Genomic DNA, 25,557 nt, shown 5'->3' on the forward strand with positions numbered 1-25,557 from the left:
GTAATGACTTCTTACAATTTGCTTCAATATTTGACTCAGTTTTCATTTGTTTTCATCATTGTTCATTATATTTTAGCTTTCTCCTGGCATCTATGATAGCCAGTGGGAAAATGGATTAAAAATGTATGTTAAAAATTCGACAAGATGCATGGTTTGAGGCTTATCAGGCTGACGCATGATAATATCATCACAATGCTTTATCCTTATGTAACACCTTTCAAAAAGAGATTGAGAAAACCTTTAATACCATCATTTAATTCTTGTAGTATCTCTGTAAAAGAGGTATTATAATCCCGGACTTATAAATGAGGACTCTTTTTTTTTTTTTTTTTTTTTTTTTTGAGGCGGAGTCTCGCTCTGTCGCCCAGACTGGAGTGCAGTGGCCGGATCTCAGCTCACTGCAAGCTCCGCCTCCCGGGTTTACACCATTCTCCTGCCTCAGCCTCCCGAGTAGCTGGGACTACAGGCGCCCGCCACCTCACCCGGCTAGTTTTTTTGTATTTTTAGTAGAGACGGGGTTTCACCGTGTTAGCCAGGATGGTCTCGATCTCCTGACCTCGTGATCCGCCCGTCTCGGCCTCCCAAAGTGCTGGGATTACAGGCTTGAGCCACCGCGCCCGGCCTAGGACTCTTGATGTAAGTAGTTAAATAACAAGCCATATCCTATTACAGACTCGTGGTCAACTTTCCGATACCAAAAAGCTCAGAGTGCAAATTGTGCCGTTGACACACACACACACAAACACACACACACACACGCGTACACACTACAGCATTGGGAAGAAGAAATGGAAGTTTCAGCTTTTCTTGATTAAACAAAGGTATGTTATTCACTCACGTTCCCAAAGTTCACCTTATCCTCCTCTCTCCCTTGCCCCTTCCCCTCCCTCCTCTTCCCCCTTTCCCTCCACCTATAGAGCAAAGCCATTCTCCCCTTCCCCTGCACGGCTTCATAAACAGATCTTACCCCTGGACTCTAGATTATACACTGTCAATAATAAGATTCTCGGAGTGCCAGCCACTAGTTAATCACTTGACAGGAACGAACTCATTTAAAATCACCAACCCATGGATACAGAAATGAAGACCAAGGTCTCAAGCCAGGGTTATGTGCTACTCCCACCTGGCCCCCACACCTCTTGAGTAGAACCCAAACATTTGTGAGACCAAACAGATGTTGAGCACCTGCCTGATACAAAGCTCTATGCTGGGCACGGGGCACATGGAATCCCCAAGGTGAAAGATCTCAAGGACCCACAACCCTGCATGTGGGGAGGGAAGTTTAGTTTACACGCAATGTCAACAGTCTACCACACGATGCTGTAAGTGGTGTGCTAGATCCATGCACCTTGGTGTGATTGGAATACACAGGGAGCACCTAGCCCAGGCAGAATGGGGTGCAGGGAAGCTTCATAGAGGAACCGATGGATGGTGCACTGAGTCTTCAGGCTGCAGAGAGAAGCCTAGGCTGGCAGAGTGAATGGCAGGAGCACAGCAGGCTTGAAGAGCTCGGCCTGTGGCTGAACCAGAAGTGCTCCTCTTTCTAGGGCATGAAGGCTTATATGGGGGTGGCTGGAGATGAGGCCAACAGCTAGTCAGACTGCAGTGTTTTGAAGAGCCTCAGATCCCATCTTATGCTGATGTGGGTGACGGGCACCTGTGAAGCTTTTTGTTTCTTGCTGAGGTCTGTTGGTTGGGAGCAGAGGGGAGCTGGCAAGGCCACTTATGGAGTCTGGTTGAAGAGGCTCTGGGACTCCAGGGAGAGTTGTCCAGAGCAACCGGATGTGTGATCCTGGGGCTGGAGCATGTTCTCTGGGAGGAGGGCATCCTCCTCGTGGTATCAGGCTATGGAGAGGCTAAGCTCGTGTAAGGAAAGGATAAACTGGGAGGAGGAGAGGACAGATGCCACTGAAAGGGCACCTGCCCTTAAGGGGAGACACCCGGGCTTAAGAAAACAAGACTCCCAGAGTGTCTGAGAAGGAGTGGTCGTGCAGTTTTAAAAAGAAAATAAATTCAAGAAAACAGGTTTGGTCAACAGGTCGAGCACTGTAGATGGAGGAGGACAGAATGTAGTAGCTACAGGGAGCACTGGCCTTGGGGAGAACACAGTCAGCTGCAGGGGAGGAGCTGCAGGCAGGAGCAGGGGAAGAGGGAACGGAGGGAAGAGGCGGGGAGGGTGAGTATGGTGAGTATAGACAGCAGGGCACTGGCCAGGCCACGAGGGCAGGAGAGGTATGGCCGACGACAGGAGTTGGCTTTAGGCTTTTCTTTATCCAAGAAGGAAAAGACGTGTGTGTGTGTGCATGTGTGTGTGTGCGTGCATGTGTATGTGTGCATGCGTGTGTGTGTGTTTAGAGAAAGAGCTGGGGAAAGGGAGAAGATGAAGATGCATTTGGGGGAGGGGTGATTCGTCCCTGGGGTAGTGAAGGGTTGGGATCCTGGGCACAGATGGAAAACTTAGCCTTAGAGAGGGTACCAGGAAATACAACTTCTCGGTGGTCTGGAGAAGATAGTTAATCACACACCTATGTTTCTTCCCTCCACCTTTAGACCTAAAAAAGAAGGAGCCAGAGATCTAGCAGCCTGATTTCTGATCAGAAGCTGCTGAGATTCCTGGCTTCTCTGGACCCAGGGCCTTTCCTCTCACTCTTCTCTCCACCCCAGCCACACACCTCTGACTCCAGCACTCAATTTCCTGCCAGGACACAGGACGCACCGCAGATCACAGCATCTTGTGCTAGAGGAAACCGCTTACTACGTGTGGCCAAGGAGGGCTATTCGGCATCCTGGGGGTGCCAAACAGAGAGCAAGAAGACGGCTGGGCCCCGTCGCCTTCCTCCTCCCACAGTTACCCACCAGTGGAAGCGAGGGAGGAGGTGGAGAGAGGGATAGAGAGGCTCTCCCCAGGTTCCGGACCTTTCCAGTAAGGTTTCCATGTAACAGGCCTAGGCAGGAATGAAGAATGGAGAGACTATTTCCCCCGACACTTTCACAGACATGGGAGGTAGACAAACCGGAAATTGAGGGGCTCCTGGCTATTTGTGTGGTTGGTAGTGGGAACATCCTCTGGGAGTAAGTGACAAGCACCCAAACAATAATAACAAGACTGCTCAAGGACTCACCTTTCAGTGAGACAGGAGGAGTAAGTTCCAGGTCTATTGTACAACATGACGACCACTGTTAGCAACATGTATCATAAACTTGAAAATCACCGAGAGTAGACTGTTGGATGTTCTCATTACACACACACACAAAAGATGTATGTGAGTTGATGCTGATGTTAATTAGCTTGCTTTAGCCATTCCACAATATATGCATATTTCAAAATGATGTCATACACCATACATCTATGCAATTTTTTGTCAACTAAAAAAATAATAAATAACAAAACAGTAACAAGACTGTTGATGAGCTCCTCACATATAGGATTCTCTCTCATCCTTGCAACATCCTCCACCTGGCGGTTGTCCTTGCCTTTTGACAGGTGGGACAACTGTGACCTGGTTGTGGCATGTCTGGCGCCAGGCCCGTGGCTGGGGAGATGGTGAGGGAGGCATCACAGGGCTGTTGAGCAGCGTTGAGTGCTCAGCAGAAGCTGGAAACTCCACGCTTATAACAGTCCCAATCTGTCCGCTGCGTGTGTTCAGCAACCCAGGTTCAGCAGTGGAAGCAGCAGGAAGTTGGATTGACCTAGGATTGCAATTTTGCTAAGCAAGGCAGGGACCCTGAGGATATTGATCAGAGAGAGATTGAGGAATCAGAGGTAGGGGCAAGAAACAGCGGGAGGAGATCCTTAGAGTGGCAGGCCTCCATCCTGGCTGCGCATCAGAGCTCCTGGGGAGCTCTGAAAAACTCTAGGCGTGCCCAACTCCAGCGATTCTGATTTAATTAGACTAGGGTGGAGTTGGGACCTTGCTGGCTTCTAAAGCCCTCCAGGTGATTGGAATAAGCAGACCGCGCTGAGGTGCGGCTCAAAGCAGCACTTCTTTTTATTTATTTATTTATTTATTTATTTTTATTATACTTTAAGTTCTAGGGTACATGTGCATAACGTGCAGGTTTGTTACATATGTATACTTGTGCCATGTTGGCATGCTGCACCCATCAACTCGTCAGCACCCATCAATTCGTCATTTATATCAGATATAACTCCCAATGCAATCCCTCCCCACTCCCCCCTCCCCATGATAGGCCCCGATGTGTGATGTTCCCCTTCCCAAGTCCAAGTGATGTCATTGTTCAGTTCCCACCTAAGAGTGAGAACACGCGGTGTTTGGTTTTCTGTTCTTGTGATAGTTTGCTAAGAATGATGGTTTCCAGCTGCATCCATGTCCCTACAAAGGACGCAAACTCATCCTTTATTATGGCTGCATAATATTCCATGGTGTATATGTGCCACATTTTCTTAATCCAGTCTGTCATAGATGGACATTTGGGTTGATTCCAAGTCTTTGCTATTGTGAATAGTGCCGCAATAAACATACGTGTGCATGTGTCTTTATAGCGGCATGATTTATAATCCTTTGGGTATATACCCAGAAGTGGGATGGCTGGGTCATATGGTACATCTAGTTCTAGATCCTTGAGGAATTGCCATACTGTTTTCCATAATGGTTGAACTAGTTTACAATCCCACCAACAGTGTAAAAGTGTTCTTATTTCTCCACATCCTCTCCAGCACCTGTTGTTTCCTGACTTTTTAATGATTGCCATTCTAACTGGTGTGAGATGGTATCTCATTGTGGTTTTGATTTTCATTTCTCTGATGGCCAGTGATGATGAGCATTTTTTCATGTGTCTGTTGGCTGTATGAATGTCTTCTTTTGAGAAATGTCTGTTCATATCCTTTGCCCACTTTTTGATGGGGTTGTTTGTTTTTTCTTGTAAATTTGTTTGAGTTCTTTGTAGATTCTGGATAGTAGCCCTTTGTCAGATGAGTAGATTGCAAAAATTTTCTCCCATTCTGTAGGTTGCCCGTTCACTCTGATGGTAGTTTCTTTTGCTGTGCAGAAGCTCTTTAGTTTAATTAGATCCCATTTGTCAATTTTGGCTTTTGCTGCCGTTGCTTTTGGTGTTTTAGACATGAAGTCCTTGCCCATGCCTATGTCCTGAATGGTACTACCTAGGTTTTCTTCTAGGGTTTTTATGGTATTAGGTCTAACATTTAAGTCTCTAATCCATCTTGAATTAATTTTCGTATAAGGAGTAAGGAAAGGATCCAGTTTCAGCTTTCTACTTATGGCTAGCCATTTTCCCAGCACCATTTATTAAATAGGGAATCCTTTCCCCATTTCTTGTTTCTCTCAGGTTTGTCAAAGATCAGATGGCTGTAGATGTGTGGTATTATTTCTGAGGACTCTGTTCTGTTCCATTGGTCTATATCTCTGTTTTGGTACCAGTACCATGCTGTTTTGGTTACTGTAGTCTTGTAGTATAGTTTGAAGTCAGGTAGCATGATGCCTCCAGCTTTGTTCTTTTGACTTAGGATTGTCTTGGCAATGCGGACTCTTTTTTGGTTCCATATGAACTTTAAAGCAGTTTTTTCCAATTCTGTGAAAAAACTCATTGGTAGCTTGATGGGGATGGCATTGAATCTATAAATAACCTTGGGCAGTATGGCCATTTTCATGATATTGATTCTTCCTATCCATGAGCATGGTATGTTCTTCCATTTGTTAGTGTCCTCTTTTATCTCACTGAGCAGTGGTTTGTAGTTCTCCTTGAAGAGGTCCTTTACGTCCTTTGTAAGTTGGATTCCTAGGTATTTTATTCTCTTTGAAGCAATTGTGAATGGAAGTTCATTCATGATTTGGCTCTCTGTTTGTCTGTTACTGGTGTATAAGAATGCTTGTGATTTTTGCACATTGATTTTGTATCCTGAGACTTTGCTGAAGTTGCTTATCAGCTTAAGGAGATTTTGGGCTGCGACAATGGGGTTTTCTAAATATACAATCATGTCATCTGCAAACAGGGACAATTTGACTTCTTCTTTTCCTAACTGGATACCCTTGATTTCTTTCTCTTGCCTGATTGCCCTAGCCAGAACTTCCAAGACTATGTTGAATAGGAGTGCTGAGAGAGGGCATCCCTGTCTTGTGCCAGTTTTCAAAGGGAATTTTTCCAGTTTTTGCCCATTCAGTATGATATTGGCTGTGGGTTTGTCATAAATAGCTCTTATTATTTTGAGGTATGTTCCATCAATACCGAATTTATTGAGCGTTTTTAGCATGAAGGGCTGTTGAATTTTGTCAAAAGCCTTTTCTGCATCTATTGAGATAATCATGTGGTTTTTGTCTTTGGTTCTGTTTATATGCTGGATTACATTCATTGATTTGTGAATGTTGAACCAGCCTTGCATCCCAGGGATGAAGCCCACTTGATCATGGTGGATAAGCTTTTTGATGTGCTGCTGAATCCGGTTTGCTAGTATTTTATTGAGGATTTTTGCATCAATGTTCATCAGGGATATTGGTCTAAAATTTTCTTTTTTTGTTGTGTCTCTGCCAGGCTTTGGTATCAGGATGATGTTGGCCTGATAAAATGAGTTAGGGAGGATTCCCTCCTTTTCAATTGATTGCAATAGTTTCAGAAGGAATGGTACCAGCTCCTCCTTGTACCTCTGGTAGAATTCAGCTGTGAATCCATCTGGTCCTGGACTTTTTTTGGTTGGTAGGCTATTAATTATTGCCTCAATTTCAGAGCCTGCTATTGGTCTATTGAGGGATTCAACTTCTTCCTGGTTTAGTCTTGGAAGAGTGTAAGTGTCCAGGAAATTATCCATTTCTTCTAGATTTTCTAGTTGATTTGCGTAGAGGTGTTTATAGTACTCTCTGATGGTTGTTTGTATTTCTGTGGGGTCGGTGGTGATATCCCCTTTATCATTTTTTATTGCGTCTATTTGATTCTTCTCTCCTTTCTTCTTTATTAGTCTTGCTAGCGGTCTGTCAATTTGTTGATCTTTTCAAAAAACCAATTCCTGGATTCATTGATTTTTTTGGAGGGTTTTTTGTGTCTCTATCTCCTTCAGTTCTGCTCTGATCTTAGTTATTTCTTGTCTTCTGCTAGCTTTTGAATGTGTTTGCTCTTGCTTCTCCAGTTCTTTTAATTGTGATGTTAGAGTGTCAATTTTAGATCTTTCCAGCTTTCTCTTGTGGGCATTTAGTGCTATAAATTTCCCTCTACACACTGCTTTCAATGTGTCCCAGAGATTCTGGTATGTTGTATCTTTGTTCTCATTGGTTTCAAAGAACATCTTTATTTCTGCCTTCATTTCATTATGTACCCAGTAGTCATTCAGGAGCAGGTTGTTCAGTTTCCATGTAGTTGAGCGGTTTTGATTGAGTTTCTTAGTCCTGAGTTCTAGTTTGATTGCACTGTGGTCTGAGAGACAGTTTGTTATAATTTCTGTTCTTTTACATTTGCTAAGGAGTGCTTTACTTCCAATTATGTGGTCAATTTTGGAATAAGTGCGGTGTTGTGCTGAGTTGGCAAGGGACAGCGACCATCGAAGGCAACTCCTCAGGTACAGGACTGGGGAGCAGGAGAACGCGGACCCTGCCGTCCTGGGATTGCAGGGTAAAGGAGGTCCTGGCAGAGTCCAGTTCCAGGAATAGCCAGCAGGTGGAGGAGCAGAGGGAGTGCTCTAGGAGGAGGCAGAGGATGCAGAGATGGTGCAGCAAAGCAAAGCTTCCAGGGGCAGGTGGAAGGACTTCAAAGAGAAGAGCACAGAATGGGAAGAGGGGAAGGGAGCACGATCAGGTGCCGGGGCCACACCCCCGCTGCACTCTTGACGTGAGGCTTTCGGAGAGTCACTTAGCCTCTCTGAGCCCCAGTTTCTTCATCGGCAAGTGGGAGTGATGATAGTAGGATCTCGGCCATGGGTGTGAGGCATGGTGGGGCTCGCTGGTCTCCCAGCTTAAGTCGCGTCTGGGGCAGTGCAGCCTGGGTCTGGCTGCTGCTGGACTCTGGAGCCCTTGCTGGTGCCAATCTCAGTTGCTCCTCGTCTGTTTTCCAGGCCTCCCTTCATCCTGGCTTGCTGTCAATGGTTCAGAATGCTCAGTTTTCATTCTTTCCTGTGTGACGCTGGGCAAAGCAGACAATCACTGTGACAGTGTTTTCTTCGGTAACGGGGTAATCTCACCTTGCAGGATGTTAGTGAGGTGAAATGAAGTGGTGTAAATGCAGACACCTGGCACATTACAGAGCCTGACTCCTGGCTTCGTTTCTCTCTCCTTTGCACCACATGCAGGACTGGTAGGGGTCCAGCACTTCTTTTAGAAGTTACCTTGCCCTGTCTCTAATGACCCCAGCCACTGTTACAAATCCTCATCCTCTGTATCTTTCAGAGCCTCTAAGGTGCTATAGGACAGTTTTTGAAGTAATTCCTCCAGGTGCTAAGTGTGTGTGTGGCGGGGAGGGCGACAGATGTGTCTTACTCCAGCACCTTCTCGCCTGTGAGTTCATTAACCCAATTGTTCTCCACCTTGTCTGCAAACTATAATCAAATGGGGGAGTTTTCAGCATGTCACTGTCCGTCTCCAGCCCAGACCATCAATCTATTCATCAGATTACTAATCTTGCTTTTTTATTATTGCTATTTGTGAGTATGATGTGCTCCCAGCTTCCTGCAGAGGAACGTGGTACCTGGGCAGAGTGGTGGGGAAGGTAGGTCGGCGCCTTGCAGAACTTCTCATGTCTCACTACTTGGAGAGGTGACCCCCCACTCCCACGCTAGTCCCGAAGCTCCGTCGGGGCATGCTTCATGCTCTGCTAACCCTGCCGCTCCCCACCCCACCCCCAGGACCAAGTGCACGTGTGTGAGACCTCACTGCTGTGACGTTGGAGGAAGGTATCTTTGCCAAGTGTGCACACAAACAGGACTGCTTGTATTAGCAAAGCACTGCACGAAGTTTGTTCCAGAAAACACTGTTTTCCATGAGTGAAACGGAAAGCTACCTGAGTCCCCATCAATTACCTTTGCCCTTGAGACCTTGAATTAAGTGCTTTTCAATTGAATCGGGCATAAGGAACAGTGTGCTTCTTGCCAGTTAATAGCAGAAACCAACCCATTTTGAAAATTGCTTGGGAAATGTCTTCTTGGGGATTTATAGGACAAAAATTGTTCCACGATTTTAGACACAGCTTATTTTCCCCCCATTTACACAAAATTTGTCAGGAAAAAACTGGTGATGTTCGGAACAACCGTGTACAAAAATATGTTTACAGATGTACTTTTCTACAGGGTTAGTATCTGCAGAATACTTTTAGTGTTTAGACACTAAAAGTCACCCAGTAACAAATTAAGGAACCATTAAAGAATCACAGAAGCAGCACCCCTGCCTCCAGATCCTAACCACGAGACCTGATGAATCCTGGCCGCCAGTTTCAGGTACCCGCATAGAAAACATCCCTGGTACTTCACAAGCTTTGCTGTGGCTACAGAGCCATCTTGTGGTTCTGTGCAGTATCAGCTACAAGGAATAGGACCGCACAAAGCCTTTCTCAGTCTATCAGCACCTAAAATGCAGCTTGGGACAAGTCCTTGTTTGTAATCAAAATCCATTCCTTCCCGCCGCACCGTGTCAGCGTTTGCGCTGCTCTCCTGAGTCGGGGGAGGTGAATAAGACAGAAAGAACAAGTAAAGAGGAGGGCAGGCTTGAGAACTGGCAAGAACTTGAGCTCTGGGAAATCTCTGTAGCTTAACGAATAATATGTTCATCTATCTGTGGTCCTATGCAACCAATTTACTGGCCAGGCCAGGAGAAAGAGCTGTCTAGCCTTTTCCATGTGACAAGGAAACGGTAACAATAGATAGGAGACCTTTCCGAATTTTCTCAATTCTCAGGGCTTGAAGCCTGGCTACCTTTGGGAAAAGACATTTCCATAGGATGTGTCAGATCTCTCTGTGTTTTAATGTTTCTGTCCAACAGTGTAGGTCAATGTCAGTGTTCTAGGATGCAATATTTATAGGGTTCCCTTTTGCCTGGCCTTATCCTGCTTTCAGGGAGACGTGCACAGCCCTGTCTGCAAACACGCTCTGTGGCCTTTTGATTTGATGTGTTCCAGTTTGAATGACAGCTGGGCTTGTTCATTATGACTGCTATGCACCCTGGAGAAAATCTAGTAATCTTTGTCAAATAATTTAAAATGAATAGTATAGTAACGTCTTGAAACACTTGCAATAAGCTTGAGACTTCTATCAGAGAATCTGAAGAGTAACTTGAGATCCACAATAACTCTACAGTTTTCCACAGGTAGCTATTATGATGATTGGATTTTTTATTAATTTTTAAAAATTCAATATTGATATAGGTGCTTGGAAACAAAAGTAGCTAAATATGTTAGAAGGTACTGGAACCTTGGGATATGTTCCATGAGGTTGTTTATTAGTAACCAGATTGCAGTGACATAAATCTATTTATGCTATAGGAATTTTTCTTACAAATACTAATTACACTTTCCATTAAAAAGAAATACATGTCCATTATATAAATTTGAAACCATATAAATTTCAAGAGAAGATAAATGACTCATATTCTTATTACTGTTAATATTTCATACATTGCTTTCAGTTTTCTTTTCTTTTTATGTAGTGTTTAAAGTATAGCTTGTGATGATAGACACATTATTTCATTTTTTCTTCTAACATGTCTGTCTGTTAGAGAACTTTTTATAAATATCATTTTAATAACAGCACAACAGTTCTAATATAGACAAAAAGTTATGCACAGACATACATTTACCTTATTATTAAAAATACTCCCCAAAGCCTGGGCAACATAGTAAAACCTCATCACTACAAAAAAAAAAAATCATTTTTTAATTGGTTGGGCATGGTTGTGTGCACCTGCAGTCCTATCTACTCAGGAGGCTGAGGCAGGCCGATCCCTTGAGCCGAGGAGTTTGAGGCTGCAGTGAACTATGACTGTGGCACAGGACTCCAGCCTGGGCAACAGAGCAAGACTTCATCTCCTAACAACAACAAAAAACCTCCCCAAAGAGAAGCAAATATGTAAACTAGGATTGTTTCTTATTCCTGCTATTATACATAACACTGCAGTGCAAGTCTTTGTGCAAAAATGTGTCTAGTTTTTTTTTTTTTTTTTTTTTTTTTGAGACAGAGTCTCACTCTGTCATGCAGGCTGGAGGGCAGTGGCTTGATCTTGGCTCACTGCAACCTCTGCCTCCCAGGTTCAAGCAATTCTCCTGCCTCAGCCTCCCAAGTAGCTGGGACTACAGGCATGTGTTACCATGCTTGGCTCACTTTTGTATTTTTAGTAGAGATGGGGTTTCACCGTGTTGGCCAGGCTGGTCTTGAACTCATGACCACAAGTGATCCACCCACCTCGACCTCCCAAAGTACTGGGATTACAGATGTGAACCACTGTACCAAGGCTAGATTTAGAATGATTACTTTAGGATACAGTCCCAGAAATAAAATGATTGCATCGAAGTGTATCCACATATTCACAGGCCTGTATCACCATCCTGCTTTCCACAGGAAGTGCCCACTAGCACCTCCACAAACAATCTCCGAGAATACTTACCTTCCCCATATCTGTTGCATAAGACACATGATGTTAAGAAAGGATTCACAATTAACCCCACCCGCCACAGACCAGATCATCATCACCCCGTCTTCAGTGAAGGAACCCTCTGCCAGGGTGTGGTGGTGGAGCAGGTGTCCTGAGCTTGAACACTACACCTTTCATGATAGGTACTTATGGCCCCCAAAACAAATAAGCATGTGGACATCGTTTCTGGCTTTCTGTTTGTACTCTGTCCCTCTTCTTGGGCCAACCAGGCACTGCCCAAGCTTCCCAAGCTTGTGCTCAGCTCCGCTTTTCTGTCATTCAGGCCCTGGCAGGGGTTAACACAGTAGTCCTTGCTGTGTTGTTCTCATGCATGCTGGAATGACTTTTTCTTTCCTCCAGGTGTCCAACATCCTCCTGTTCTTCTGCTTGTGGTTTGCAAGACACTGTGTAACCTCAGATTATAAGGTTCCCACACATATCCCCCTCTTACCCACTCCAGGGCCTAATTCTTTTCTTTTTTCTTTTCTTTTCTTTTCTCTTTCTTTCTTTTTCCTTTTTCTTTTTCTTTTTTCTTTTCTTTTTTTTTTTTTTTTAAGACAGGGTCTCATTTCCCCCCAGGCTGAATGAAGTGCAGTGGCACAATCACGACTCACTGTATCTTCGACCTCCCAGGCTCAGGGGATCCTTCCACCTCAGCCTCCCGAGTAGCTGGGACTATAGGCATGCACTACCACACCCAGGTATTAGTAATTTTTGTATTTTTTGTAGAAACGGGGTTTCACCATGTTGGTGGGGCTGGTCTCAAACTCCTGGCCTCAAGTGATCCACCCGTCATGGCCTTCCAAAGTACTGGGATTACAGGCGTGAGCCATCACACCCGGCCCTGATTCATTTCTTTGGTTTAAAGTGTAAATGGTGTTTCTTGTCACCTTTTAAAATGTGTCTGCTCTTGGGAAAGGAAATTCATTAAAGTGCTTCAGACTGTAATTATCTTAATATGAGGTAATCTATCAGGCCCCTCCCTTCTCCCCCTTTATTTCTCCTGCCCCCACCGCCTCCTTTTTCTTTCTTCCTTTCCTCCCTTCCATGTAGTTTTATGTATATAAGTGTTTTTAAAAGTCAAATCGTTTTAGAAGGCTCATAACAAAAAAAGAGGCATCTCTCTCTCCACCCTTCCTCACTCCTAGTTCTGACTTAGAAAGCAACCACTCTTTTAACTTTTCCTTCTGGTTTTTGCCTCCATATTTCTAAATAAATGGGAATACTGTGATTTTTTTACTTAAAAAAAAGCTTTTAGATAGTGCTTTTTGGTTTCTGTTATAGAAGATGAATATATAGCTCTTTTTTTTACCCCAACCCACATAAACACACACCAACATCAAGGTTTATGTTATTATCATTAAATATTATTCACAGCTGAGCCACATATGGTACAGTAATTAAATGTCCCCTCTACAAATCTTCATTTTTGTTTTCTTTGATTATTAATTTATCCTCAATTCTGTACCACTTGTAGTATCTCCTTACAATCTGTTCAAATGCCTCAGATCATCTCATCAATTTCATCTTCTTTCTTAAGACCTCCTTCTTGGTGTCCATCCCATTATAACCTTGGCTGCTTTCCCAATGTCCCTATACCTCTCTTCCTGTGTAAATCCCATGTCTTCCTCTTCTTGACTCACTCATTTCTTTTGGAGGAGGACATCTTCCAGTAGCTTCCTTAGAAGAGTATATGGAGAATGAAATTTGAGACCTTGTAGGTCTAAAATCTTTTTACCCTACTCTTATTCATGATTTGGTAACTTGGCTAGCTGTCCTAGTCCAGTCACACTATTTTAACAAACTACCATAGACTGGATACCTCATAAACAATAGAAATTTACAACATTAGTTCTCGTCCAGCTAGAGTGTGGGGAGCCATGTCCGAAATCAGGAAGGCCCTTGACAGTCAAACAGCAGCCTGAACACTCAACTTCATGGAGGATAAAGGCTGCCAGGAAGGAAGAGAAGGGGAGAGAAGGAAGGGGAGAGATTGTCAAAGAAAAACTGTTACTTCAATGTGGGCATTAGGCGAGCCAGGGCCTCCATAAAACTAATGCACTAAATCACAGATGGCCCAGTTACCAGGACAGGGCCCCATATGAAGTGCAGCAAGACACAGTCCAAGTCCTATCTAAAGTCACAGGATGACAGAGTAACAGAGCTGGAAGGGACCACAGTGATCATCCATCCAACTCTTTCATTCGAGGCTCAGGGCTCAGGGCTAGGTCTTGGTTTACAGAACACAGTGCTGGCTGCAACCAGTGCCACCATAGAGGGACAACACCAGCTGCCCATGTGATTTGCTCTCCGGCTCCGCAGAACTTGATGCACAGCTTTGTGCACAGGGCACCGGCTGACTCTCTCAGCAGCAACTCTGTTTCCCATCAGCTCCTCACAGTCTGCCTTCCAGCCACCCGGGGGCCCCGGGCTCTGCAAATTCACCATCAGCTCTGCTGCTTTGAGCTTCTGATGCGCTGTTTTCTTAGGTTCTCTTGGGTTTCGAGTTACATTTTAGGATGGTCACTGTTTTTTGCTTTTGGGGAAATGGACTAGAACAAGGCAATACTGAAAGGAGGCTGCGGTAGTGGTCCAAGCCGTCTGTCACAGTGGCATGGACCAGGTAGAGATGGTGGCCGAAGCAAGAAGTGAGCAAATTTGAGGCATATCTTAGAAGGAGAACTGATAGGACTTGCTGATGGACTAATGATGAAAGTGGGGGAATCGGGTGTGACTCCTCAGTCCCAGCTTAAGGAAGTGGAAAGTCGTGGCACCACTCACTGTCAGAGGCAAAGCCGGGCCGTGAAGAGGTGGTTTGGGGGGAAATAAAGAGATCTTTAAGACATGCAAAATGAATTGCAGTGTTTCAGACAGATACAACAGGAGGCTGTCTGAAAATGCCAAATGAACATAACCCTGAACTCTGGGGGTCTCAGGATACTCCTCTGGGAAATCAAAAGGCTGAATAAAATCATCTCAATGTACCCCTACCACAACTCAACAACCTTCATTCCAACACTTGGTCTAGGTTGGTCTCTCTCCAGAAATTAGACATGTCGACTCATATCTAAGAGGAGAGATCTAGGCTGAAAGGCATGGACTTGAGACAGCAGCATGAAGATGAAACTTAAAGTGAGGGGAACTTATGCAGTCATATGGGAAGAAAGTATGGAAAGAAAAGGAAAGATGACTCTGGACTGCCTGAGCCTTCAGGATTCCCAGCTTTCAGAGGTCAGGTAGACGAGAAAGACTCTAATAGTTCCTATTCTTTTAGCGCTTCTGGAAGAAGGTGGGCAAAGCGGTAGAAAACCTGTTCAAACTTAAATGACTCACGTTTTCCTATGCCTTGCGGAGCGTGTCTGGTAGGGAAGAAGACTACAACCGTTACCTAAAACCCAGCCTCTGGCAACCAGGAAGTGACTCCCTCTGTGAGGACCATGATCCAGTTAAATCAAAAGCTACTCCAAACACCAAGGGAAGGTTTTCTAAAGACCCTGTCTATTAAAACCATTGGAAACTGAAGATGTGATTTCACAGTTTGACAGTTGATTCTGTGGTGGACTGTTTGTGACACACAGGGAAACAGTTAATGATAGAAAACATCATCACTTCTGAAGGAGGGCATTAGAGAAGGTTACTTGTGGCTCAATAATTCTCCAGGGGGCCAGATGCAGTGACTCATGCCTGTAATTCCAGCATATTGGGAGGCCGAGATGAAAGGATCACTTGAGGCCAGGAGTTTGAGACCAGCCTGGGCAACATAGTGAGAACCCTGTCTTTACAAAAAAATAAAATAAAATAAAATTAGCTGGGCATGGTGGCATGCACCTGTAGTTCCAGCTGCTCAGGAGGCTGAGGCAGGAGGATCACTTGAGCCCAGGAGCTGGCGTCTGCAATGAGCCGTGATCACACCACTGCACTCCAGCAGCAGAACAAGACCCTGTCTCTAAATAAATAAATAGCAATAGTAATAAAAATACTAATAATTCTTCAGGGAGTACCAAACATAAGCTCAGGGCAAAGTTTTCCCATGTTCAGAGAAAAATGGACGGTGAGAATAAAAGCATGAAATTCAAACAGTGAGTCCAGGCCCAAATGGAGTTGTCCATACAGTAAGCAAGTTGCTGTCATTTTTTAATGTAAAATTGGACAGCTTCCCTTGCCGCTCTCTCTTTTTCTCATCAAGATAAGTAAGTTTTCTGCCCCGTTGGATATCAGGCTAATTTCCAGCTTCTTTGTATATTAGAAGTACATTTAGAAACAACAGTAGGATTAAAAAGAAGACATGGTGCTTACTCACGCACTTTCATCTTAATTTAATTTTTAAAACTGCTACCTAAACGAAAATGAACAAGATCATTTTAATTTTCAAATTACATGTTTCTAAAAAACACAACCCAGTAGTTTCCAGCATAGAAAAGTCCTCTTACTATGAGTCTCAACTAATCATTTGTGACTGTGAAAAATGAAGCTTTAACATTGAGATTGTTTTTTTCAGACACTGCTAAGTGCAGCTGCAATTATTTATTCAAAAACAACCTCAGCTATATTATGTCCAGCAGAATAATATATAGTCTTCCACTCCAGAGTGAGGATTATTGGGTCTTCCAACAATCTATCAGAAGCCAGCATAAATGAGTGTATTTTCATGCAAATAACTGAGCTATTATTTTTAAAGAATTAATATCCAACTTCTGTTGCATAAAATTATCTAGCATTATTTCAGTTTCTTGCAAACTAGAATACTACAAGTTATACAAAAATTACTGATACAATGGAAAAGACTTCGGATAGCTTTATTGATTAGGGGAAAGGATATACTTCTTGCTCTTTCTAAAATAAAATGGAAATGATACAGAAAAATACAAAAGGAAATAAAGATTATCTGCAATTGTATCACCTAGAGATGGCCACAGTAAACATTTTGTATGCATTCACAGTCTTTTTCTCTGTGGCTGCTTGTGCCTTCCACGGCACATACACAGTCCACCCCATACACACAACATTGAGATCCCATTGTTAGTACTTGCCTGGCGATCTTTTCCCCTTAATAGATCATGAACAAGCTCTTTTGGGGTTTCATAGTCTGCTCATGAGTATTAACATCTACATAGTATTCCATTGCACAGCCGCACCAGCATTTACTTAACATTCCCAGATTACTGAACATTGTGTATTTTTTCCAGCTACAATAATGGTGCCGTGAATAATCTGTACATAAGAAGCCTTGTTTACATCTCTGATAACTTCCTTAAGATAAATTTCTGTAAGTAGAATGGGTGTGTCTGAGTACGTTTCACACATTCAAGTTTTTTTTTAATTAATAGACTATTTACTAGAACAATTTTAGGTTCACCCCCAGTGCGATGCATTTGTTACAATTGATGACCTATATGGACACATCATCATCACCCCAAGTTTATACTTTACATTAGGGTTCGCTCTTGGTATTGCACTTTCTATGGATTTGGACAAATGTATAATGATATGTATTTTCTAGTATAGAATTACATAGAGTAGTTTCACTGTCCCCAAAAGGCAAGTTTAATATTACCTAAGAGTGGAGCAATTCATACCCTACCAGTGTGTATGAAAGTTTCTGTACTCCAGAATTCTTGTAACACTAAGAATTTGATATGATTTGGATCTGTGTCCCCGCCCAAATTTTATGTTGAAATGTAATCCCCAGTGCTGGAGATGGGGCCTGGTGGGAAGTGACTGGATCATCGGGGCGGTTTCTTGTGAAGGGTTTGGCACCGCTTCCCTTAGTGTTGTAGTGAGTTCTCTTGAGATCTTGTTGTTTAAATGTTTGTGATACCTCCCTGTCCTCTCTCTTGCTCCTGCTCTGGCCATGTAAGATATGCCTGCTTCGCCTTTGCCATCTGCCATGACTGTAAGTTTCCTGAGGCCTCCCCAGAAGCAGAAGTCACTATTTTCTGTGCAGTCTGCAGAACCATGAGCCAATTAAACCTCTTTTCTTTATAAATTACCCAGTCTTGGGTATTTCTTTATAGCAGTGCAAGAAAGGACCAATACAGAATTATAAGAAAAACATCTTTACCCATTTGATAGCTGAATGAAGATATCTCATTTTGATCTTTTAGTGAGTTTTAATGAGTCATGTAGTTATTGGTTATTTGAATTCCATAAAACGTTCATACCCTCCACCTGTTTTAAAGTTGAGTGTTTATTTTTTCTTATTGGTTTATAAGAGATATTTGTATTATTCATTTTCATGTGTATTGCAATGATGTTTTCCTTGTTCAGAGACTGTCTTTTATGTTCTGTATTTAATGGCTATATTTTATTGATTTTTTAACATATAGATGTTTTATTTCTTACATAGTTAAATCTATGGAAAATTAATTGGTCCTGATTATTTGAAACTAGAATTTATAAATTTATAAATTTTAAAAAGGAAATACAAATCACCAATATAAACAAAAAGGGCATACCATCCCAACTAGGAAGTCCAACACAAAACAATAATATACCATTTTTAACCTATTATATTAGCAAAGATTTAAAAAGCCTTGATAATCTGACTTGTTGCTGAAAGCATATGAAAATGAACACTTTTCTACTCTGCTGGTGAAAGTGTAAATTCAGCAGCTTCTTTGGAGGGCCATTTGTCAATACCCATTCCTGTTTTGAATACAGAGACCGTTTGACCCAGCAATTCCTCTTCTAGTTATTTAACCTGTATTTATTCTGGTAGAAGTGTGCAAAGATATATGTACAGGAGGTTTTAACCTGTATTTATTCTGGTAGAAGTGTGCAAAGATATATGTACAGGAGGTTTATGATAGCATTACTTGTAATAGAAGAAAGGTAAAAACTAACCCGTATTATTTATTTATTCAACAGACATTGATGCAGTGCTTACTATGTGCGAAGCATCATTCTAAGCATTTTACAAATACAAACTGATAAGTCTTCCTAGAAGTCCTGTACCAGTTAAGATACGCAAGTTTCAGAAACTGTGATTCCAACTAGGTTAAGAAAACAGAAAAGTCAGTCTCTCATATAACTCTAAGTCCAGAGGTTAGAAGCCCAGGTGTGGTATGAGAAACAAGTCCAAGCTGCCCCCAAGGAGCTACGTCTTTCCTGGCTCAACTCTGCCATTTCTTGAATCAGTACCTCTTCTTACAGTTGCAAGCTGGCTACACGTTTCCTGGTGCCTGTCTAGAGGGGAGACAAAGAAGACAGAAGGCAGAGCATAGCTCCTCTCCCCTAACTATGCATGCACTCTAAGCCCTAACCTTCAGTCTAATTGATCAGTTTAGGTTAGGTATACATTCCCAGACCAACAACTATCACCTGGGTAAAGCTGGGTTCTGCAGGGCTTGGGTTAATCAGTCTTCCCTTCTGGTGCTGGGGGAAGGGATAAATAATTGAACAAACTTAGAATGGAAGGAGGGAACAGATGACGTCATGAAAGCAACAAATAGTGACCATCACACAACCTCAATATCCATAAGGAATTGATTAAATATATTCATGGTGCATCCGGTAAATGGAAACTTGTATACCATCAGAAAGAAGAAGATAATCTATATGTGGTGACATGGAAAAATCTCAGCTGTATTGTCTTAGTCCATTTGTGCTGCTATAAAGATATACCTGGGGCTGGGTAACTTATAAAGAAAAGAGGTTTATTCGCCTCACGATTCTGCAGGCTGTACCAGAGGCATGGCATGAGCATCTGCTTCTGGTGAGACCTCAGGAAACTTCCAGTCATGGTGAGAAGGAGGGGAACAGGCACCACATGGTGAGAGAGGGAGGAAAGAAGAGAGAGAGGGGAGGGGGTCCCACATTCCTTTAAACACCCAGGTCCTGTGTAAACTAATGAATGAGAACTAACTCATTACTATGGGGATGGCACCAAGCCATTCATGAGGGGTCCACCCTTATGACCCAGACATCTCCCACTAGGCCCCACCTCCGACACTGGGGATCAGATTTCAACTTGAGATCTGGAGGGGACAAATATCCAAACTATATCATGTATTGATTTTTTTTTTAGATAGAGTCTCTCTTTGTCACCCAGGTTGGAGTGCGGTGGCACAATCTCAGGTCACTGCAACCTCCGCCTCCTGGGTTCAAGAGATTCTCCTGCCTTAATCTCCCGAATAGCTGTGACCACAGATGTGGAACACCACACTTCGCTATTTTTTGTATTTTTAGTGAAGACGGGGGTCTCACCATGTTGCCCAGGCTGGTCTCAAACTCCTGATCTCAAGTGACCAGCCCACCTCAGCCTTCCAAAGTGCTGGAGTTACAGGCATGAGCCACCATGCTCAGCCAATTTTTTTTTTAAGTAAAAGAATATTGGGTATCACATGCTGTTATTTGGTAGAAATAAATAAATCAATTATGTTTGGATACACATAGGAAATTACTGAAAGTACTTCTAAGGAGTGAAATTAAAATGGAAAAGAAGTAGGGAAACTATGATGAGTACATTTTGGTTAAAGAAAGCATTTTGGATTTCAAAAAATGTTTTCTTGGAATGATCTCCTAAGATATCCATGTCCTAATCCCCAGAACCTGTGAAATATGTTACTTTGTGTGCCGAAAGAAACATGACTGAAGTAAGGATCTTGAGATGGGGGTTTATGTAATATAGGGGTCCTTATGAGAGGAAGGAGGGTTAGAGGGCAAGAAGATGTGACAAGAGAAGTAGTGGTCAGAGTTAGAGGGAGATGGGATGATGAGGATATATTGCTGGCTTTGAAGAGGAGGATGGGGCCACAGGTGAAAGGATGCTGGAGGTTGCTAAAGGCTGGAAAAGGCAAGGAAACGGATTCTTCCCCGGAGCCTCCACAAAGGACACACACCTGAAAACATCTTGATCTTAGCCCAGTAAGACCCATTTTTGACTTCTGACTTCAAAGCTGTAGTTAATGAATTTGTGTTGTTCTAAGGCACTAGATTTGTGATAATTTGTTACAGCAGTAATAGGCAATGGATGCAGAAAAGACATTTTCATTCTTACTCTGTTGAATTAATTTTAAGTTGAAAATATAGGGCTGAAGAAAGTGTATTACTTGCCTCGGAAGTCCTGCTATCAAATATACATAAAACACTTTCACGGGCAGGTGCGGTGGCTCATGCCTGTAATCCCAGCACTTTGGGAGGCCAAGGCAGGTGAATCATTAGGTCAAGAGATCAAGAACATCCTAGTCAACATGGTGAAACCTTGTCTCTATTTAAAAATACAAAAAATAGCTGGGCATGGTGATGCACGCCTGTAGTCCCAGCTACTTGGGAGGCTGAGGCAGGGGAGTTGCTTGAACCTAGGAAGCAGAGGTTGCAGTGACCCAAGATCGTTCCACTGCACTCCAGCCTGGCGACAGAGCGAGACTCCATCTCAAAAACAAAACAAAACAAAACACTTGTAATAGTCACATAGAGCAAATGAACTAAGTGCAGCTTTGTATTATATATGCATAATAATGATTGTTGGAAAATATGAGCTCTGGACTTAGACTTGGCTTCTCATTCTGACTTTACATTTACTATCTCTGTGACCTTGAGTTGGTTATTTGTCTTCTCATTTATGAAGATGGAAATCATCATGCTTTCTTTTATGGGGCCACTGTGAGAACTCAATGAATTAATGTATTGTTTTAAAATGTACCCAGGATTTGGGTTTTATTCAAGTATGGTGAGGCCAACAAATCAGGAGATGGCTGTCATTGAAAAGATAATTTATTACTCACAGTTCCCAAGAGGAAGGGCCGCAGCCATGCAGGGCCACAGGAGGGAAGTGCCTGGGTAAGTCATGAACTCAGGAGAGAGGTCCAGGCCGGAGAGCAAGCTGTCACCTAAGAACATTCACACTTGGAAAGGAAAAGGAGGAAGAGGCATTGTTGTAACCTGGATTCTCTAGATGCAGAGCCTATGATATATCAAGAGTGTATTCTCAGGAGAAAATGGTAAAGGAGTCCAGGGAGGGGAGGGAAAGAAGCCACATGAGAACATGGTTTCGGATAAAGTCTAGCTTCAGCTTTATCCTGCTCTGGAGTGTGAATTCTAGCACAGAGTCCTGAGGCAGGTGAATGAGATATCTATATCCCTATACCTTTTGGTCCTGGGCCATGGGCTGCTAGAGGCAGAAGTCAGGGCAGTAGAAGAGAGGCGTCTTTGAGGCCGGGCACAGTGGCTCATGCCTGTAATCCCAGCACTCTGGAAGGCAGAGGTGGAGGAATTGCTTGAGCCCAGGAATTCGAGACCAACCTTGGCAACATAGTGAGACCTTGTCTCTTCAAAAAACATTTTAAAAATTAGCTGAGCATGGTGGCGCATGCCTGTAGTCCCAGCTACTATAGAAGCTGAGGCTGGAGGACCACTTTAGCCCAGGAGTTTGCGACTGCAGTGAGCTATGATGGTGCCACTGCACTCCAGCCTGGGCAGCAAGAGGGGTGGTTTTGAAAGGTGGAGGCAAGCCTCCAGAGAAGGTCACAGGTGCAAACCGTTAGCCACAGAAGCAAGAGCAGCAGGGAGATGTGTGCACCAAGCGAGCTGGTCAACAGGCCCCCAGGACATTAGCAGAGCATGATAGCACCTGCTATAAACCACCCCTTACCCCACTCAGATCCTCCGGCTTCTCACCTGAGGAGTCCACATCCTGCCACAGCACTAGCATGCTGGCTGCTCCCAGACTTGGGAAAACTCACCAGATGCGAGTTAAGGGGCAAGCTACAGCCCCACTGGAATAATTGGTCCCAAGGCTGCTACTGATGCTCATCATTCCAGATGCCCTTTGCCTGTTGCTCTCACTGCTGTCAGGGAGCCAGATCTTGAACAGCCTTTCCTGCCATCATCCCTGGTCTGCAGGAGAACAACTGTGCTGAGCCTTACAACAGTGCCAACTTCCTCCTCACCAGCATCGTCTGTTTTCTTGTCTTTTTTTTTTTTTTTTGAACAGGGTCTTGCTCTGTCACCGAGGCTGGAGTGCATTGGTGCCATCATAGATTACTACAGCCTCAAACTCCTGGGCTCAAGCAATCTTCCAACCTCAGCCTCCTGAGTAGTTAGGACTACAGGTGCACACCACCATACCTGGTTAATTTTTTAAATTTTTTTTTTTTTAGAGACAGGATCTCACTATGTTGCCCAGGCTAGTCTCAAACTCCTGGGCTCAAGTGATCCTCCTGCCTCAGCCTCCTAAAATGCTGGGATTACAGGCATGGGCCACTGCACCTGGCCTGTCTGAGTTTTCTTTCTATTGCTGCATAAGAAATGAGCACACACTAGAACTTGAAACAATGTACGTTTTTTATCTCACAGTTTCTGACAGTTTCCGTGGGTCAGAAGTCTGAGTGCAGTGTGGCTATATTCTCTGTTCAGGGTCTCACCAGGATAGAATCAAGGTGTCAGCAGGATGAGTTCTTGTCTGGCACAGGGGGTCCTCTTCCAAGCTCCCTGGGGGTTGCCAGAATTTGGGCCCTTATGGTTGTAGGACTGAGGTCCCAGTCTCCTGCTAGCTATTAGCTGCTGCTGGGAGTTTGGTACTGGGAAGTGGGTTGCTACTGTAACAAATACCTAAAAATGTGGATGTGGGTTTGGAACTGGGTCATAGGTAGAGGCTGGAAGAGCTTTGAAGTACCTGCTAGAAGCACATCCTAGATTTTCTTGAAAAGGCTATTAGTAGAAAGATGGTGGTTACAGGTGCTTCTGGTGAAGACTCAAGCAGAAATAAGGAATGAATTATTGCACCCTGAAGGAAGGGTGATCTTAAGTAGTTGCAGAGAACTTGGGGCTGTAGCACCCCAGTGGCCTTGGCATACCAGGGGCCATACTACCCCAGACTACTCCACCTTCCACCAGTGCTGGGTCCTCGCTATTGATAAGCTGGTGGGTGACGCAATGCAAGAGCCCTGTGTCTAGAGTCTACTTTTAGAACTACTCCTGATATCAAACACTTTAAATCTGGTTCCTTAGAAGCAGAGCCCAGGACAGGGATTTTAAAAATAACAACACCCATTACTGGCAAGAATGAAACTTGCACTCTGTTCTCTGTTAATGGTTTAGATTGCTTTGGAAACAACTTTACAATGTATATGAGTTTGTATCTTTAAGTTTAATTGAATAATTCCATTTCTGGAACTATATCTTATGGTAATCATAAGAAGTAAACACAAAAATGCTCAATTCAGTGGTTATTTATTGTGGAAAAATGGCAGACAACCAAATTGTTCAGTAATCAAATGTTCAGTGATAAAATACTGAATTATTTACACTTTGTCTCATTGGCACTAGTGCTTCAACAGATTCTAGTTACTTAATAGTATATTAAGTGATAATGGCAGTAATAAACATGCTTGTGTTATAATTGCAGGGGAGTGACCGAATCCATAGACTTGGGGGAGACAGAAATATTCATTTCCTGTGTTCTGAAATGAAATTAAATCCAAATGCAGCCTTCATCTCCCTGGACTAGCAGGAAATTTCATCCCAGGCATAATCTATTCCTCCCTCACCTTTTTCCAGTTCAGTAAATTACATCTCCACCATATAACTGCTAAAAACTAAACTCAAGCCACACTCCTGGATTGCCGTCTCTTCCTCTGCCTCCCACCTCACACCCAGGATCAGCAGGTGCACGCCCCCTGAGTCCACCGCCAGTCTGTTTGTCCTCCCAGTCCCGACCTACCCATCCCCTTTACCGCCCTGGACTGGTCCCTAACTGGCCTTCCGGAAGCCCCTCTTGCTCCATCCACTCCTCCGAAGCCTCTGAAGAGCATCCAGAATGATCTTTTAGAAGAATCTGGCGGGACACGTTGTATTCCTGCCCACAACCCTCCTGCAGTCGCCCGTTACCCGAGGCACGTCCCACCTCCCATTCTAGCTGGTGAAGCCGTCCTGGCTCTGGTGCCGTGACTCTCACCCTCCCCTCCCCCTGCCCTCTCTGCAGGGGCCCGTTTTGTTCTGTAAGCGTCCCAAGCTCAGCCATGCCCGAGCCCTGTGCCGGCTGCCCCTGCCTGGGATAGCTTCCTTCGGGGTCATTTCATGGCCAGCTCTTCAGCCCGAGAGTCATTTCTGCGGAGGTCACACCTATCGCTTCACCCGATCTTGATTATTGGCAGGGCACTCAGCACATGCTAGGTTTCTTTTTCCTGCACTCATTCCCCATCCCCCCCGCCCACCAACTAGATTATAAGCCCAAGGAGAAGGGGGGACCTCGTCCACCTTGTTTGTCACTGAATTCCCGGTACCTTCAGTGGTGCTGACACACATCCCTAGGAAATGTCTCTTGGGTAAGTATTTCCCTCCAATATGCTCAGGGTTCTAGCCAGCTCTGTCCCTTCTGGCCCAAGTGCCTTCCAGCCTCTCGGTGATGCCTGAGGGTGAGGGGCCTAGAGGAGGCAGAAAGGCCCCTGGTCAGTCTCCAGCCTCCCTGTGTGCCCTGGGCAGGCCAACTCATTCCCCAAGGTGGTATCCTCTCCCCAGGGGCTGCCGCTGAGCAGGATGCGATTCCTTCCTCACCCCCACCCCATACTCCCTGCACCCATCAGGCTGAGCAGGGCTCCAGCTCTCCAGCCGAGGCCCAAGGTCTGGGCTCTTCCTTGGAATTCGAAGCATTCAGCAGAAGCTGTGCAAAAGTGTCTGGGCCAGGGATTGTTCCTTTATTTAAATATCCATACTGTTTAAGCAGCTCTCGGTTTTCCTCTGGGAAAATCTTTGAAGTTGAGAGTTGCAATCCACAAAGAATAGGGGAAACGCAAATTATCCTGCCACACAGTGTAGAGTAAAAACCACCGAATGCAAAATTGTAGGAAGTGATTGATTATAATGCTTTTTTGAATGCATAGACAAAACACTCAGAGAAAGTAAAATGAAATATTATCCATGGTTGTTTTGAAAGAGCTGTCACTATGGGTAATAGAGACTCTTCAACTTTCACATCTTTTCTCTATTTTATGTAGTGAGAGTATGTTGCTTTTATAAATCTTTAAAAGTTTTAAAATTGTACTTA

The sequence above is a fragment of the Trachypithecus francoisi genome, unplaced genomic scaffold, assembly GCF_009764315.1.
Source record: "Trachypithecus francoisi isolate TF-2019V2 unplaced genomic scaffold, Tfra_2.0 Lachesis_group19, whole genome shotgun sequence".
In the NCBI taxonomy this organism is placed as follows: domain Eukaryota; kingdom Metazoa; phylum Chordata; class Mammalia; order Primates; family Cercopithecidae; genus Trachypithecus; species Trachypithecus francoisi.